Source organism: Vicia villosa, linkage group LG2 (assembly GCF_029867415.1).
Source record: "Vicia villosa cultivar HV-30 ecotype Madison, WI linkage group LG2, Vvil1.0, whole genome shotgun sequence".
Classification (NCBI taxonomy): domain Eukaryota; kingdom Viridiplantae; phylum Streptophyta; class Magnoliopsida; order Fabales; family Fabaceae; genus Vicia; species Vicia villosa.
Genome location: NC_081181.1, coordinates 145701951 through 145720717, shown reverse-complemented (window position 1 = coordinate 145720717; position 18767 = coordinate 145701951). Strand labels below are relative to the sequence as shown.

The 18767-nt window shown below is 31.5% G+C and overlaps 1 pseudogene; it reads right to left on the bottom strand.

Annotated features, from left to right (window-relative positions):
• LOC131646977 (serine/threonine-protein kinase SAPK3-like) lies at positions 1-1828 on the bottom strand (annotated as a pseudogene).
• Between the last annotated feature and the right edge of the window lie 16939 nt (positions 1829-18767).

Below are 18767 nucleotides of genomic sequence, written 5' to 3'. Positions count from 1 at the left end.
TCACATATACTCACTACTATCATCAACCTCCTATTTAATCTCTTCAATTTCATCAACATAAGCACCATCTAATGAACATGGAGATGGAGTCATTGCTTCTTTTACAATCCTCATGATTTCTTCCCCGCATTGTTTTGGCATTTGTTCTTTTTCTATTTCCTTGGAACATTTTCTATCACCCTCAACTAATTCTCTTGGTATATTCTTCTGAAACCAAGGGTGTTGTTTTATCTCTGACAACGTAATCCTCTTTAACAAACAAAATAAACAATAATTAGCTTCATTAATCTTTAACACTTCCTTTTGAAATTTATAAATTTAATATATATTTTTACCTTAGTTGGATTGAATACAAAAATACAAGACAAAAGTTGCCTACAGTCTGAAGAAATTCGTACATAATGAGGTATGGAATATTCAACCTTCATTATTTTCTGCAAACAAATAAACATTTCATCGTAATTTTTTATTTTCTTAAATAAATCAAAGATATTAGTTAATCATAAAGAAACTATTTTTTTTAAGTCAATATCTCACCTCAATACTTTTCTTGAAATTTTTAGGATCATCTTGTTCTTCGAACGGATATGATCCAACTAACATGACATAAAGAGTTACACCACATGACCATACATCTGCGATCTATATATAATTGCAAATTTGTGAAAATAATGATTAAAGAGTATGTTAATAAAATCCAAATTCTACTAGTCAAATTTAAACTACCACCTTAATAATATGTGCCATGACATAATTAATCAACAAAATTTAAAAATACCTTTCCATCATATTCCTTTTGAGACAAAACCTCAGGTGCAACGTATGCAGGTGTTCCAACTGTTGATTTGGGTTGAGAGTGGAGTAAAGCAGACTACAAATATAAATTAAATTAAATATATATACATGAAATCATTACTTTATAAAAATTTATTCTAAGATATATTATATATCATTAACCTTGGAAAAACCAAAGTCGCAAATCTTAAGTTGAGGAGCTGGATTTCCATCCAATAGAATGTTTTCCAATTTCAAGTCTCTATGACAAATTTGCTGCAATATAATGCAAAAGATAAGATTATATCATCTAAAAACAAAATTATTACAAGTAAAATATAAATAAAAAAAATTATGATCTCATATATACATATAAATACCATAGAATGACAGTAGCTAACTCCAGATATTAGTTGCTGGAAAAAATATCTTGCCTGTACCAAATGAAATTTATTAAAAAAAAAAATCTCTAATATATTTCATTAAAAATTAAAACTATATACATCAAATTTTCAAATATTTTTTGTTTATATTTTATTTTAGAGTGATATATCGGTAAATATGTAACAATTTAAAACCTCGTCTTCGCTAAGTCGACGAGCAGAACATATCCGATCAAAAAGCTCACCACCAGCAGCATATTCAAGAACAATAGCCAAATGAGTAGGTGTTACAAAAACCTACATCAAATAATAACATAATTGTAATAAAAAAAAACTATTGTGTAACCCTAATCAATAGCTAGAAAAAAAAAACACTCTAGTTAATAACCTCTTTGAACTTGATGATATTTGGATGCATTAAAGATTGATGGTTAATTATCTCCCTCTGAACATTCTCATTAATCTGCAAATATCACAAAATCTAGTAATGTAACCTAATCATAATTAAGCTTAATAAATAGTTGAAATAATTAAATTTTGAAGACCTTATATCCTCTTTCAATGTATTTGATAGCAACAAGCTCTCCTGTGTTGATGTGTTTGGCCAACCTAGCCACACCAAATTTCCCTGAACCAAGATCCTTCAATATCTCGTAACGTTTTTCCTCCATTAATATTTCTTTGGGGTGATGAATTAATGAATGAAAAATAATTTAGTCAATCAAGACTCAACTAATATTGTAATGGAAATGTGTTACCAAAAAAAAATAATATTGTAATGGAAATGAGAATAAAGAGAAAAGTAAGCAATGGTTATATGGGAGAATATTTTGATTTGATTTTATAATATTTCTCCTGAAAAAATGGCAATCTTTTGGTTAACAGTATATTATAAAAAAAAAAAATTTAAATTGAATCTTAGTCAAATTTTTATTATTTTACACTAAATTATTTTATTTAATAAAGAAAATTGAATGTATATAGCTAATTTATTAAATACTTATAAAGATAGTTTAATAAGTTTACTTTTATATAAAATCTAAAAATGATAACTATATTCAATTAACTTTTTCAATATATTAAAAATTATAATATTCAATTAATTTTTATCTTTGCTAATATTAGATTCGAATTAAAAATCACACATATGTGTTAGTTTTTAATGGTTATCATCACTTTCTTTATATATTAAAAATACTATTCAATGTAATAGATGATATAAAATATAAATAATATTAAAAATTGATTCAAAAAATAAAATATATTAAAAATATTTTTATATATTTATTGTGAATTTGTCTCCTCCCATGCCATGTTTCATATTCTTTCGGCCTCCGTTTCATTTTTCCTAATTAAATAAATTATTTTTATTTAAATGAATTATACTTATTAGTAAGTTTTTTTAATTTTGATTAAACAAGTTTTTATAATTAAATTTAAAAAAATTCAAGAATTACATTTTAGATATTATATATGCTTTTATATTATTATGAGATATTCTTTAAATAAATCGTGTACAATAATCTAATGTCATATATATATATATATATATATATATATATATATATATATATATATATATATATATATATATATATATATATATATATATATATATATATATATATATATATATATATATATATATATATATATATATATATATATATATATATATATATATATATATATATATATATATAGAGGTTGAGACTCGTAATAGATTTTAAGGGAAGATTATTTAAATTCAATTCTTAGATTTAATAAAAGGAAATGATTAGGTGTTGGGCCTCAGATTAAGTTTGGTAGGTTTATTGAATATATGAGGCTGGTGGATTTGTCCCTATTAGAGAGAAGATTTACTTGGTTTTATTCTAATGGGGTGTTAATGAGTAGGTTGGATCGTGTACCTGTATCCAATAAGTGGGAGGAAAAGTGGGGGCATGAGTGTTTATGGGTCTTTCTCAGAGATGTTTCTCTTCATCTTTCAATTGTACTTAAGTGTTCTAAGGGTAGGCCTAGTTATATGGTTAATATATATGCAAAATGTTCCTTGGGTGAGAAGAGGGTGATGTGGGCTTATTTGGTTCATGATTGAAATTTCTTTCATGGGAAGTTTGGTGTGTCTTGGGTGAGTTTAATTTGGTTCTTAGGCCTAGTGAGAGGAAAGGAGTTTGTTCAAGTTCTTAGTTGAGTGAACTGGGGGAATTTCATGAGTTCGGAATGTTTAGTGAAGGAATGAGGCTGATAGAACTGCCTCTATTAGGTATAAGATTGATGTGGTATTATTCTAATGAGGGTGGTGATGAGTAGGTTGGATATGGTCCTTCTTTTACCAAGTGAGATGTCTTTGGCCATTGTTTGTTAGTGCTTCATAGTCATTGCAACTTTCAAGGGAGGATTAATGGCGTGTTATACGGGGAAGAGTTAAAAATTATGAAAAACATGTTGAATGTGTGAAATATGAAGTGTTTGATAATTTAGAGACTAGGATTAAGAGTTATGGAGCTAGACTTAAGGGTTTGGAGTTACGCACCAAGCTAGGAGAGTTATCTCAAGAATAGTTGGTAGTCAGGGCTACTGTCGTCAAGAGCTTAGGGAGCTTATAAGATGTCGTGACTCAATGATTTTCCAACACTCGAGGTCGGTCTGGCTCAAAGAGGTGGATGTTAATATTGGGTTTTGTATGCTTGTGTTAAGTAGAGGAGTCGTAGGAAGAACTCATTGGTTGATGGGTTGAATATGTGTAATATGAAGTTGCTTTGCCTTCTAGGATTTTTTATGGTTTTATATTTGCTGCTTGTAAATTTAGTCTTTTGGTTTGCTTGTCACAATTGAGTCTCCTCATATAGTTTCACATTCTAAGGTTAAGTTCTAAGTCGTTTTACGCATGCATAAATGAATCTATTTGCTTAAAGTCGACATAATATGGTTTTGGTCAATTATTTGTAGATTTGAATCAAGAAACACATGAAACCATTTTTTAAATATTAACAACTCTCGATTCAAACAAGCACTTCATTTTTCATAAAATTTGAACTTTTTAAAGTGTGATTTGAATCAGAGATTTGGTTTTCTCGAATCAAAAATTAAATGTGCTTCCTGGTAATAAACAAAAGTCGAGAAAGCTTGTCAAATCCTTGAATGAATTAAAATAAGAACTGAAACAACGACATTAAAAATTTGATTATGTCATTGCAAGATTCACCAATTAAGAGGGAGACACGTAACTTAGGGGGAGACATTTCAATCATTATAAAAATACAAACTCAAAAAGTTTGTTATCATAAAAAAGGAGGATATAATGAAAATTACATCTTATATCTAGTTTAGTTTTGATAGACAAAGATTATCAAATAAGAAAAGGATAAAAAATGTCACGCACGTCAATGATAAAGTTGATAAAGTAGGTTGAAATAGAAAATCAAGAGAAGATTTGAAACAAATGAACATAACTAAGTTGCTCATTGCAATTCGTACTACACTATTTTAAATTACTCAGAATTTCATGTCTCACTTCATCTAAAAACCTTCTCCATCATCATGCATGATCATACATGAAGCCCTTCCCTTAAAATACATTTTAAGTGTTGAAAACAATATGGTACTCAACTACCAAGACGTGGTATTCGAATACCAAGTATAAAAGTTGCAAAAATTAAGTTCTGGAAAAGTGGTAATCGACTATCATAAGGTGGTATTCAAATACCAATGTTAAAATACAACTTTCCAAAAGTTAGAATATGTGTAAATCATTGCAATGCTTCATGATTCAATTTTAAACTCATACTCATTTCAAATGAATTTGTTCCTAATTATTTTGACAATTGTTTGTACACAAAGTTGTGTGAGAATATTGTGATATTCCTTTGTCTCTATGTTGATAATTAGCTAAAAGATGAGTGGAATTTTAGAAACAAAGAGGTTTCTAACTTGCACATTCAAGATGAAAGATCTTGGACTAGTTGACACTCCTTACAAGATCAAAATAAAGCGAAACACTGGAAGTTATGAACTTAGTCAAATACACTATGTTGAGAAAGTATTTGATAAGTTCAAAAACTTACATTTCAAGGAAGTGAGTACTTCGTTTGATCCTAGTGTTAAACTTTAAAACTAATGATGGAAAAGTTGTGGCTCAATTGGAATATGCAAATGCAATTAGTTATTTAATGTATTTGATGCAATGTATTAGACCCAATATAACATTTGTATTTAATAAAATGAGTAGATTTACTAGCAATTCAAATAGTGAGTATTGGAAGGCCGTCACAAGGGCTTTTGGTTATCTTCTAAAAACAAAAAATCTAGACTTTCATTATGGTAGGTTTTCTGCCATACTAGAGAGAGATATCGATGCGAGTTGGATATCGAGTGTTGGAGATCATAAATTGACAACTGGGTGAATATTTATACTAGCTGGAGGTGCAAAGAGTTCCAACAATGGTAGCAACCCAATCTGAAGTTAAGAAAACCTTAATCTAACATTCAATGGGTAACAACAAGCATTAGATGTGTGCGACAAAGTAATAATATTTATTTTATATTGAGGGTTTAGCTTTCAAACTCTTAGTGAAATTCAGTGTAATTATCTCAAGAAAATAGATACAAATATGAACTTCGCATATGTGAATTGGAGTTTCATCGATCTTGTACAAACTCGAATATAGACTGAATTATTTTGGATATTCCTGCGTACAAACTCTAAGAAAATTTAAAAATGTTTAAAATACTATTAAAAAGATAATTCTAAACAATTTTCTAACACTATATGTAACAACTTTTCAAATATTTTTTCTTTATATTTTATTTTAAAGTGATATATATCCTTATCAAAAAGTTCACCACATACTTAAGAACAATAGTTAAATGAGTAGGTATCAAATACCTGCATCAAATTGTTAGAAATATGTGTTTCAATCGAGAGGACCGAGGCTGGAATCGTGAACGGAATCACTTTCCTTAAAGTATTTCAAGCACTCCCGAAATGTCTTAGAGTTTTGATGCAGGAATACCCAGGATAATTCAGCCTTATCAACACTACAACATTTATTGTTTCTGGCAACACTTTTTTATACAACATGTGTAAATTGTACCCTAAAAAAAGATTAGGCAACAATTTTTGTCTGTTGCCCAGACAAATCTTGCAACATCTCGCAAATGTTCCCTAAAATATGTCTGGGAACAATTTTCAAGCGTTATTATATTTTATCTTTGGCAATAACTAATAAATGTCTCCTTAGGTAGTTCTGGGGACAATTTTAAATTGTTACAATATTCCTAACAAAAACGTACATTTTCCAAATGATTCATAAAAAAATTAACAAAAAAGCAGCAACTTTCCCTCCAAACATTTTTAATTTATTAATTTATTTAACATAATAATCATAATCATAATAATATATAAATTTTAAAATTTTAAAATTAAATTATTAAAAAAATTAAAGAGTATCCCAAAATCAATCAGTGAGAGCGTGTGAAATTAAAACGCAATCCGAAAGAATAAAAAATTAAACTGTAAAGTGAAATTGAAATAAAAAAATTAAAGATCTAGTATTATTATTTCCAGTGAAATTGAAATTAGAGAGTATTATTATTTTCAGTGAAATTGAAATTAGAGAGGTAAACACGCTCGTTGTTGTGCAAAACCTAATTCAAACGGCGCTGTACCTTATCAAAACAAATGATTCACGCACGTTATCAAACAACGCTTGTGTTGCTCATTGGGGAAAACGATTCACGCCGCTGCTTGTATTCTTGTGTGTCGTCTTGGTGTGTGCCGCCGTCGTGGTATCTTCGTGTTACTCGTATCGTGTTGTTGTGTTGTTGTACTGTTGTGCTGCTGCCGACGCTGTAGATATCATCTTGTTTCAACTTTTTCTGTAAGTGTTCATTCTTCATTCAACTCAACTGTAGTAGGAATTATCACTTATTCTTTTAGGTTGATATGTTGTTGTTTTGTTATACCATGCCTTTGTTGTAAAAACTCACATTAGTGTTCTACCCGTTTATTAAGAAGAAATGTAAGATAGTCGTTACAACAAACGCTGATGAGGGCAACCGAGGATTCAATGTCGAGTTTAGTATATACGTTTTGTTGAATTAACTCCTCAAATGAGTAGATTTGTAGAGTCATGTTTGGTCCATCAATAAAAGTATTGAACATACTAGTGCCTCCGTAAGCAAAGTTCATACCATATTGTAGTTTTGAGAAATTTCTCAATGAATATGGTGCAGGAGATTTGATCTTCATATAGGAAGATGGCACAATGAATTGAGCTTAGAACTGATAACTAAATTTTTATTTAATGAACTATATTAAGAATTTAAATAATTTCAACAATTCGGTTTTTGTTTAGTTTGAGATTTAGAGACAATTAGAGTAGAGAGTTAAAGATGTAATCGGTGAGGATGTGACCGTAGGAGAAACTTCCAGAAGGTTTACTGGGAAAAATCATCCCATATGGAGGTTTATATGAAGATGAGTTCAAATAATTTCCTGTATCAGCATATGAGTCTCCAAATACAAACAGTTTCACTAATTTGTTTAAGCACCATTTGAATTTGCATTAATTTAATTGCATGTAAAAAGCACATTAAGTTCTTAATAATTAAATTATTTTGTTACTATTGTAATAATAAAAATACTAGCTTGTCTTAGAATGTACATATAAAAGTGTACCAGTAGTTATAATTATCATGAAGAGGAGAATAAACCATGAGAGAAAAATGATGTTTAGTGGATTTGGTTTGGCCATTGATGAATGTTATATTGTCTTTAGTGTATACTACATTTCCTGTATTGACTGATATAGAATGAGTATAAATACAACTCAATCTAAAAGTGTGATGTATATTTAAGTTTGTAACTTGTAAGTAGAAAATATGCTTTATAAGTGCTGATAAGATTATGCAGTCAAAATATATTAATTTTTATTAGAGAATATGCTTTATAAGTGCTGATAAGATTCTGCAGTCAAAATATATTAATGTAACATTGCAATCCTCAAATTAATATGGAATTAATAGAAGATTTGTTAGGATTATCTCATGGAGATGCTAATAGTGACCCAAAGGAGGGTGGCACACAAATGCATTCATCTACACCAGCTCATGCTCCATGTCTTCTAAAGGTAATTCAATCTATTACATTCAAGAGTGCTTAATTTTTCTTTTGACTAAGCAATTTTTTTGTTGGGTTAAACTATGCCTAATCCAATAAAATTAATGACAACATTGATAACTTGTAAGTTGCAGTCAATGGTTTAAGAACCCGACTGGACCGGGCGGTTCAATCGTTTGGATTGGGAATCGGAGCTGAAACTGATTCGATCAGGTTAAATAAACCGCTAATGGCTCAGAACCATTAAAAAACGGGCAAAATCGGAATAAAAACTACTCCGAAACGCTGAAATCGTTGAACCATAATCGGTTTTATGAAACCTGACAGTCTTTATTTTTTCATATAAATGTGAAAGAATATAAATAGTAGTTGCATATATGGTCTTTATTTTTTCATGTAAATGTGAAAGAATAGAAATAGCAGTGGCATATATGAGCATTATTTTAGAAAATTAAAACAGGCATTAAGATGGCATTAAGACGTGTTGGAAAAAATATATGATAAATTATCCAATCGCATTAAGATGTGTAGGAAAAAATATATGGTAAATTATATATCCAGTTACACAATTGGTTTGGAGTTTGTTAGTTAATTATTTGTTGGTTTCAATATAAATTATTCTTTTTCATACTGTAAAAATTATTCTTGTACTCACAGTGATCATTTATATTATTTAAAAATGATGATTCCATCAGTTTGCAATATATTTTCTTCTTCTAAATGAAACCTATATTTGAATTTTATTTTGGTTGCATTGCATCAACATTGATTTTCTCTGCTTTTCAATTTTGAATTTCCGAATTTTCCAGCACTGATTCTACTTGTTTGAGATAATGATTACATTTATGATGTAAAGGTAAAATGAAACTTAATTAGTTAATCTAATTAGTTTTCATTTTCTTATGCAGCAGGATATCAATGAAGATGATGATGAGGATGACAACGTAAGTGACGAATTTCAAGAGAACGACTTAAGTGATGAGGATGAAATAAGTGATGAACTAGAGGAAGACATAAGTGATGAACTTCAAGAGGATGACATAAATGGTGAAGAGGATGATGTCGATGACGAAGAGTTCGACAAATTTAAAAAACTATGTATTTTGTCATTTTGCTAAACTTATATTTCTAAGTGTCAAACTTTTAGTATTAAGTGATGTTAGAGATTTGGTGAATTTGAATTAATGTTTGAAGATTTTATTAACACAATTTTTGTGGTACATATAGTTTATGCTTGGTATTAAGTGATGTTTGAATTGTTTATTTTATGAAAAATATGGTATATATGTATACACACCAAGCCTTCTCTCTATTCATTTTTAGGGTACAATTTGTAATTGTTACTAGATATGACAACATTTGAAAATCGTCCCCTTAGAGTGCTCTCATTCTACCACTTTTAGGGGACGTTTTGTAGTCGTTGCACTTTTTAGCATCGCCTTAAAAATGTTGTCTAATCTAGAAAGAGAAAACGTCCCCTTTTCTAGTATTTTAGGCGACGTTTTATAAAATTGTGCCCAAAAAGTGAAAATAAACGTCCCCTAAAATGATAGGCAACGCCCGCACAGAGGACGGCTGGAAAACGTCCCCTATTCTTTTAGGCAACGTTTTTTCAATTTCTGGCTACACTTTCCAATTGTTGTTAGAAAGGAAAAATGTTGTAGTGCAAGTTTGTGCAAGACCGGCGAAAACTCGAATGCAGCGAAGAACGATCTGGAATTATTCAGAGGATTTTCGGATTTTTGTGATGTGATTTCTGAATGCGGAACCATCCTTTTATAGGCCATGAACATATTAGTTTCAAAGGTTGCGACTCTTAATGAAACAATATATTTTCAAAAGTTATGACTGTTGCACTTGTACAGATTCATGCACCTATTTGCATGGTTTTATTTCTGCATGTTTCGTGAACAGTTGCCACCTTTCCGATTCAAAATTCAAATCACGTACACTGAGCAAAATGTAACACCCGGGCGAAGGTCGGCCGTCGCCCGCCGGAGCCGTCTCATTAACGCCGCGAATAGCCCGATCGCTCCGATGCGACGTGCTTAAGTGCTCAAGTGCCGTCTACAAGCGGCCACTAGCGCCTCTATGCCCACGCCCCGGAGTCGGAGTCGGTGTCGCCGGTGGCGACACCGGCGAGTAGTTGTAGGATTGGGACAAGTGGCATAATGCTTGGGACCACCACATTTGTCAATGTGGCACTTTATCCTCTTTTGCCCTTTTGTTGAGTTAATGTTATTAACTCTTTATAAAGACTTTGAAAATGAGTGAATCTTCCAATGTGGGACTTTATTACATGCATTTATTAGCATTTACTCATTTTCACCATTTTGTCATTTTAGAACACATTTGTAATAAATTACAACAATCCCCCACTTGTTCTAATAATGAAAAATCCAATTCCAGAATATAGAAGATAAAAGTGTTAATACAGTTAGGTATCTTTCGATTTGAACTTAACCTTAGTAAAGACAACGCAAAGTATAATCGGAACGTTAGGTAGTTATGCTTTGAACCATTATCCCATGTGATCAGACCGGCATTGCTATACACACACTTTTAAGGTTTCTTCGCCTACATATCTCGCCTAGCACTATTTATGGCCATGTGCTTTTCCTGTTTTCATGAATTTTTCATGAGAGAAACTCCAACTCTCACTTTGAGACGGCACCATCTCGAAATTCATATAGGTGAAGTTTTATTAGTATCTCTTTAGATACATATCCTCGATATAGAACTTCATTAAGAGTTTCCTTAAAACTCAACCCTCAATTATGTAATAGTCAACATTATCACGAAATGTTGCACCAACTTCCAAATCAATGACTTGTTGTTACCCATTGAATCTTAGGTTAAGATGTATTAACTTTAGATTGGGTTGCTATCATTGTCGGAACCCTCATTCAAGGAGTTTTAATCCCATACCTTTCGATGTAGACTTTACTAAATCTCTGGCCAGTGGTTTAGTAAAAGGATCAGCCAAATTATAGCTTGTTTGTATATATGTCAGTGAAATGATCCCATCCTTTATCATTTTTCTCACGAGAGAATGTCTAAGACCTATGTGTCTAGACTTTCTATTGTATACTTCACTGAATGCTCTAGCCAGGGTGGCTTGACTATCACAATGTATCAACACCTTTGAAACATTATCTTTAGCTAATGGAACCTCTAATAAGAGATCCCTCAACCATTCTGCTTCTTGTCCAGCAGATGCAAGAGCCACAAACTCCGATTCCATGGTTGAGAGAGTAATGCATGTTTGTTTCTTGCTCTTCCAAGAAATCGCACCTCCAGCTAATGTGAATATCCACCCAGTTGTAGATTTATAATCTCCAACACTTGATATCCAACTTGCGTCGGTATATCCTTCTAGTATGGCAGGAAACTTACCATAATGAAGGCCAAGGTTTTTAGTCTTTGAAAAATATCCAAAAATCCTTGTTATTGCCTTCCAATGTTCATCATTTGGATTGCTAGTAAATCTACTCATTTTACTAACAGCAAATGCTATGTCTAGTCTAGTACATTGCATTAAGTACATTAGACATCCAATGGTACTTGCATATTCCAATTGTGCCATGGATCTACCATTATTCTTTTGAAGTTTGACACTAGGATCGAACGGAGTGGTTACTTCCTTGAAGTTAAGGTGTTTGAACTTTTCCAACATTTTTTCAATATAATGTGTTTGATTAAGTTCATAATCCCCACTATTTCGTCTTACTTTGATCCCTAGTATAGTGTCAACTAATCCAAGATCTTTCATCTTGAATGTGGAAGTTAGAAAACCTTTTGTTTCTAAGATTCCATTCATTTCATTGCTAATAATCAACATGTCATCAACATATAGACATAGAAATATAATAGCATTTCCACACACCTTTGTGTACAAGCATTTGTCACAAGAGTTTGGAAGGAACCCATTTGAAAGTATGGCAGTGTCAAATTTTTGGTGCCATTGTTTTGGTGCCTGTTTTAAATCGTATAAAGATTTGACAAGTTTACATACCTTTTTGTTCATTTCCATGAAGTGTGTAGCCTTCTGGTTGCTCCATATAGATTTCCTCGTCGAGATCGCCATTTAGGAATGCTGTTTTAACGTCCATTTGATGTACAATAAGGTTGTTCAAGGAAGCTAGTGCAAACAAGATTCTAATCGTCGTAGTTTTTGCTACTGGTGCATATGCATCAAAATAATCGATACCTTCCTTTTGTCTAAATCCTTTTGCAACTAGTCTGGCCTTGTAGGTGTTTAATGTACCATTACTGTGGTACTTCTTCCTAAACACCCATTTGCATCCGATGGGTCTTGATCCCTTCGGAAGATCAACTAGTTCCCAAGTATGGTTTGACATAATTGAATCCATTTCATCTTGGATAGCATCCTTCCAAAAAGAAGCATCTCTAGAAGTCATCGCTTCTTTATATGTTTTAGGATCATCTTCAATTTGAAGAATAATTGGAATTTTATGAACATCATTCTTGTTATTTCCTTCAATTAGAAAAACGGAAATAAGTTGAGAATCGATTTCATCCGGTCCTAGACCTTTATTTTTTTGTGCCCTTTTGCTTCTTCTTGGTTCGGGTTGTGTTTCAACCACCCGAGTCGAATCATTGTCACAAGACTCTTTGATCGTGGGATTCTCTGGTTCTTTATTCTTGGTGATAAGATTTTCAAAGAATTCCACATCTCTAGATTCGACAATTACATTAGACTCTAAATTTAAAAGTCTATATGCTTTACTGTTTGGTGCATATCCTATGAAGGCACATCTGATCCCTCGAGGACCTAATTTTGTTCTTTTGGGATCCATATTTTTGTAATATGCCACACACCCCCACACTCTAAAATAATCAATATTAGGTGATCTTCCTTTCCATTTTTCATATGGAGAAATTCCAGTTGTTTTTAATGGAATTCTGTTCATTATGTGACATGCGGATAATAATGCTTCACCCCACAAATTAAATGGCAATTCTGAATGTATTAACATAGCATTAATCATTTCTTGATATGTTCTATTTTTTCTTTCGGCCATGCCATTTTGTTGAGGTGTGCGAGGCGCAGAACAATCGTGTATTATGCCATATTCTTCACAATATGCATCAAATTCTGCCGAGAAGTATTCACCGCCTCGATCACTTCTAAGTACTTTTATGGTAGCACTTAATTGATTTTCGACTTCCGCTTTATATGTTTTAAAAGCATTAAAGGCATCATCTTTATGCTTTAAAAGGTATACATGTGTGAACCTAAAGCAATCATCGATAAATGTTATAAAATAACGATTTCCCCCACGGGTCAACATTCCATTGAATTCACACAAGTCAGAGTGCACAAGATACATTTGTTTTTCTTTCAACACTTTTGAAAGGTTTCTTAATCATTTTAGACTTAACACATATTTCGCATTTTCCGAAATCATGAATGTTACATGATATCAATCCAGATTTAATTAGTCTATTCATAGTACTAATACCAATATGTGCTAATCTAGAGTGCCATAATGAAATAGATTCAAGCATATAAGCATAATTAGAAATTTCATTAATAATATTATCGGTAGTACATAGTTTGATCATTCCTTCAGCGGAATATCCTTTTCCTACAAATATACCATTACGGGTCAATATTAACTTTCCCGATTCATATACAGATTTAATGCCCGGTTTTCCCAACAAGTCCCCACTAACAAGGTTTCTATTCATGTCGGGAACATGAAGAACATTGACAAGAGTGACTTTCTTTCCAGAAGTGAAGTTGAGTTCGACAGATCCTGTTCCAACGACTCTTGATCGGACTTCATTGCCCATTTGCACTTCCTGTCCATCATTGACTTCAGTATAGGTTTTGAATGCCGCTTTATTATAAGACACATGTATAGTTGCACATGTGTCATACCACCATCCTTGGACTTTTCCTTTGATGGCCATAATTTCGCTTACAGTAGCGATTATGTCGTCATTGGCATGAACAACATTAACCTCATTTTTGGGCCTGTTGTGCCTGCAATCTCGAGCATAATGTCCGGGTTTGCCACAAGCATAACATCCATTTTTAGTACCCTTTTGTCCACTAGAGTTTTTGAACCTGTTATGATCTTTCTTTGGACCAAGATGGTTTTTTGTGCCATCATACTTTTTCTTTCCCTTTGCAGCAACAGTAGTTGCCTTTGCAAATCCAGCGGACTCGGTCTTTTCACGATCCTTCGTTTCTTCCTCGATTCGAAGGTGTTTCTGAAGTTTCTCCAACGAGAGATCCTCAGAACTATGCAGCAGTTTCTTTCTGTATCCTTTCCATGAAGGTGGCAATTTTGCTATGATTGCACCGACTTGGAAAGCTTCAGTGACATCAATTTTTACGGCCTTTATTTTATTCACGAGAACCTGTAACTCGTGTACTTGTGCACGAATAGGCTTGGAATCCAACATTTTAAAGTCAAAGTATTTAGATATTAAGAACTTTTTCGTACCCTCTTCTTCGGCTTTAAATTTGAATTCAAGTGCCTTCCAGATTTCCTTTGCAGATGCGGTATCAGTGTAGAGATCATAGAGATGATCGGATAATGTGTTCAGAATGTGTCCACGGCAAAGCAATTCATCTTCCTTACGTTTCTTTCTCTCCTTTTTTATTTCATCGGTGTCATCCGCAGTTGGTTCTGCAATTTCTTCCAAGTCATGATCCAAGACATATTGAATTTTCAAAGTAGTCAGGAGAAAAGTCATTTTGTCCTGCCAACGGGTATAGTTTGTTCCATCAAAGCGATCTAGTTTCACAAGATCCTAGTTCATGAGTTTGATGCTTGAAACACATATTTCTAACACAAATAATAACATAATTGTGTTGCAAAAAATGATGTGTAGCCCTAACCAATATCTAGAGAGAAAAAAACTATAATTAATTACCTCTTTGAGTTTATGATATTTGAATGTTTTAAAGATTCATGGTTAATTATCTTCCTTTAAACATTCTCATCAATATGCGCATATCACAAAATCTAGTAACGTAATCTAATTATAATTAAGATTAATAAATAGTTGATATAGTTAAATTTGAAGACTTTATATTTAGGGATAACAAAAAAATGCGTACTCGTAGGTACACACGAGTAAAATCTGTCAAAGACAAGAGTTGGATAATTTAATGGATATCTACGGATATTTAGTTACTAGTTTTCTTACGGACATAAATACAAATTTGATGGTACTCGAACCTGCGGAAATCCTTATCCGTTAATAATTAGCAAAATCATTTAAGTGTGTGCTTGAATTGGCGGTGAAAAGAAATGTGATTGAGAGAATTGAATTTGGTAGAATTTTTTTGACATAATTGAGTTTAACATAATTGATTTATATTTAGATATATTTATGTAAAAGTGAGTTAAACAATAAGTTTTAGTGTATAAATCACGTTTAAATTCAAAAACTACAAATCACAACTTCTAATAGAATCAATTTTAGAGGCGGAATCAATTCTATTTTAGAAGATTTAAACACCTCAAAATCATTTCAGAATCAATTCTACACCTTTAGAATAGCTTTTGATCCTTTCAAATGTCAAACCTAGATGTACTAAATATTAATTTGTTTAATCCAAACCTATTATTATTATTATTATTATTATTATTATTATTATTATTATTATTTTATTGAATATGAAATTATTATTATTATTATTATTATTATTATTATTATTATTACTATTATTATTATTTGTTCGTTGAATATGAAATTATTATTATTTTGTTGAATCTAATATAATTATGTGATCAAAGAAGAAATAAAATGAATGTGATTTATTTTTGTGTAAATATTGAATTTTTTTTTAATCAAGATATATTGAAAAGGAACCAAAGTTCACAACAAGATTACAAAAAAGGGGGGCTAAACCAAGCCGCAAAAAAGAAAAAGAAAAAATTACTCGCCAAATGGAACCTAACTTAAGTATAGCAAAGGGTTTTTGCTAAACTCATAAAAGTTGCAATTGAATTGAGTAATTTTCCCTATGTAAGACCACCTCCAAATCAACACTTTACAACCCCAAACAACGTCCCAAGCGTTCCAACGGTGTCCTTAAAGATAATAATGTTCCTACACAACCATAGACTCCAAACAATAGCTAACCAAACAATCCTCACCTTCCTTTTTTTAATCTTCAAGAGCCGGCAAGAGAAACTCCACTTCATGAAACTTTCTTTAAAATCCCCCACCTTATCGAACCGCAAGCCCAACCAATTGGAAATCTCTAGCCACACCGCTTCCACATAACTACAAAGTAACAAGGAATGACTCAAAGTTTCTGGGCATTCTTCACAAAAGACACAATCGATGTTTGACGAAAAAGGAGAAATAATGCCTCTACGAACTAACAAATCCTTAGAAGGATTCCTATCAATAAAACATCTCCATCCAAAGGCTTTCACTTTTAAAGGAGTTTCTATTTTCCAAATAGAGGAGAAAGCAACATCGAAACGATTGGGAGGGCCGTAAGGAACATACCTTTTGCGTAACTCCAAGTGGCAAGTTGATACCGAAAAAACTCCATCGTTTGACAGTAACCACACGGCCTTGTCCGCCCCCTCCCCCCAGCCGCCGGAAGAGAAGCTGGTAGCACCTGCAAAAAAATAATTAATTGTATTTTATAAAAAATATATTTAAATAATATTATCCATAAATATTTGTAGATATGTCAAAACTCACGGATATTCGTTTAGCAGATATCAGCTTAGGCATAAGACGGATTCTAGCGGAGGAGTAATACCTATATCGATGGACACCATTACCATCTCTTTCAATGTATTATTATAATTAAAAATAATAGAGAATTGAATCTTAGTCAATCTTTTAATTATTTAATATTAACATTTTTAATATAGTTTTTTATTTAATCTAAATATTTAATATTGATAGCAAATTTTATTAAATATTAATAAAGATAATTTAATAAATTTACTTTTTGTTTTATATAAAATATAAAAATAATAATTATATTCAATTAAAATTTTAAAAATAATAATACTTTATTGATTTCTATCTTTATTAGTATTATATTTGAATTATAAAATATTGTGTTAGTTTTTAATGATTATTGTCATTTTATTTATATATATGAGTGCAATAAATAAAATAATATTTAAAATTGATTTAAAAGACAAAATTTATTAAAAATAATTTTATATATTTATTCTGAATTTGCCTCCTCCTAAAAATCAAACAAATTACATACATTTCCCTGTGATTAATGTGTAAGCATATGTGGATCCTACCTAATAAACTACTAACCATATGTCACATTCTTTCTACCAACGTTTTATTTTTCCTAATCATACATAATAATAAAGCAAAATGAGTTTATTGGCAATTTTGACAAGTGGCACATTTCTAGACACCTTACTATTTTAATTGTTTCTATTTTAAGAAATGTTACTATTATTGTTAATTATTAATTATTAATTATTAATTTAATAATTCAATTTTTTTCTTCAAGTTATTATTAATTCCTTATGCTCTTGGATAACACGTTATTTTTCTATTTTCCTTATAATTGATTTATGACCATACAATACACATTAGTCTTTCCCAAAACATTGGCTGGCTAAATTTAAACTCAATTTTTTAATTACTTTAAATTGCACGTAGAAACCTCTTCATCTTGACCGTCCATTGAGATACATTACCCCTTTTCCAAATTTTTCAGTTTCCACGCACAATAGCAGTCGAAATTTATTACTCTTTCTGGAATCTTTCCCGATGCCAACACAATTTCAAATTAGGTTTCTCAATTATTTCAATCAACCCTAAAGTTGCAGCGCTTGAGCTTCAATTACATTCACGATGCAATTACTTGAAGCATTGACGATGCAATTACTTGAATGTATGTTGGTTTCTCATCTCCCAAAACCTAATCAGTGCATCATCAATGTTAATTTGAAGGTTTTTTCTTTCACGTTTTTCTATTGCCTGCTTATTCTACATGTATAAATATGACATATCTCATCTCCAAATTTTCATCCCCTTCGAACCCTTCTCTCTTTTATTTTGATTCCCCGTTATTTTACGATGGCCGCCGCAAAACGCGATGGTGAACGTTATTTCGATTTTCCGTTATTTTGAGGATGAGACGCTGGTGGTGTTGGGTAACGTCAAGAGAGATTTTTTTGTCGGAGTAAGTTTGATTGTTTGAAAGTTTTTGAGAAAGATAAGGTTTTTCTATTTTCACCCTCTTCTTTGATTCTTAGTGTTTATTTATGGTAATCTGATGGTGAATAAGAAGTTTGTTTTTTCAGTGTAGGTAAAATTAGTTTGTGAAGTTATGATTTAAAATGTTGGAAGCGTGGAAGCATATTCCTGATACTTATGATGAGTTTTCACCACCTCTGCAATATTCTTCTAAAGGTAGTATTTAATTTTGGTATATAGTGTTTGATTGATTTTGCACATGAGATATGGATGCAAGTCTTGAAAACATCGTCATTGCAGGC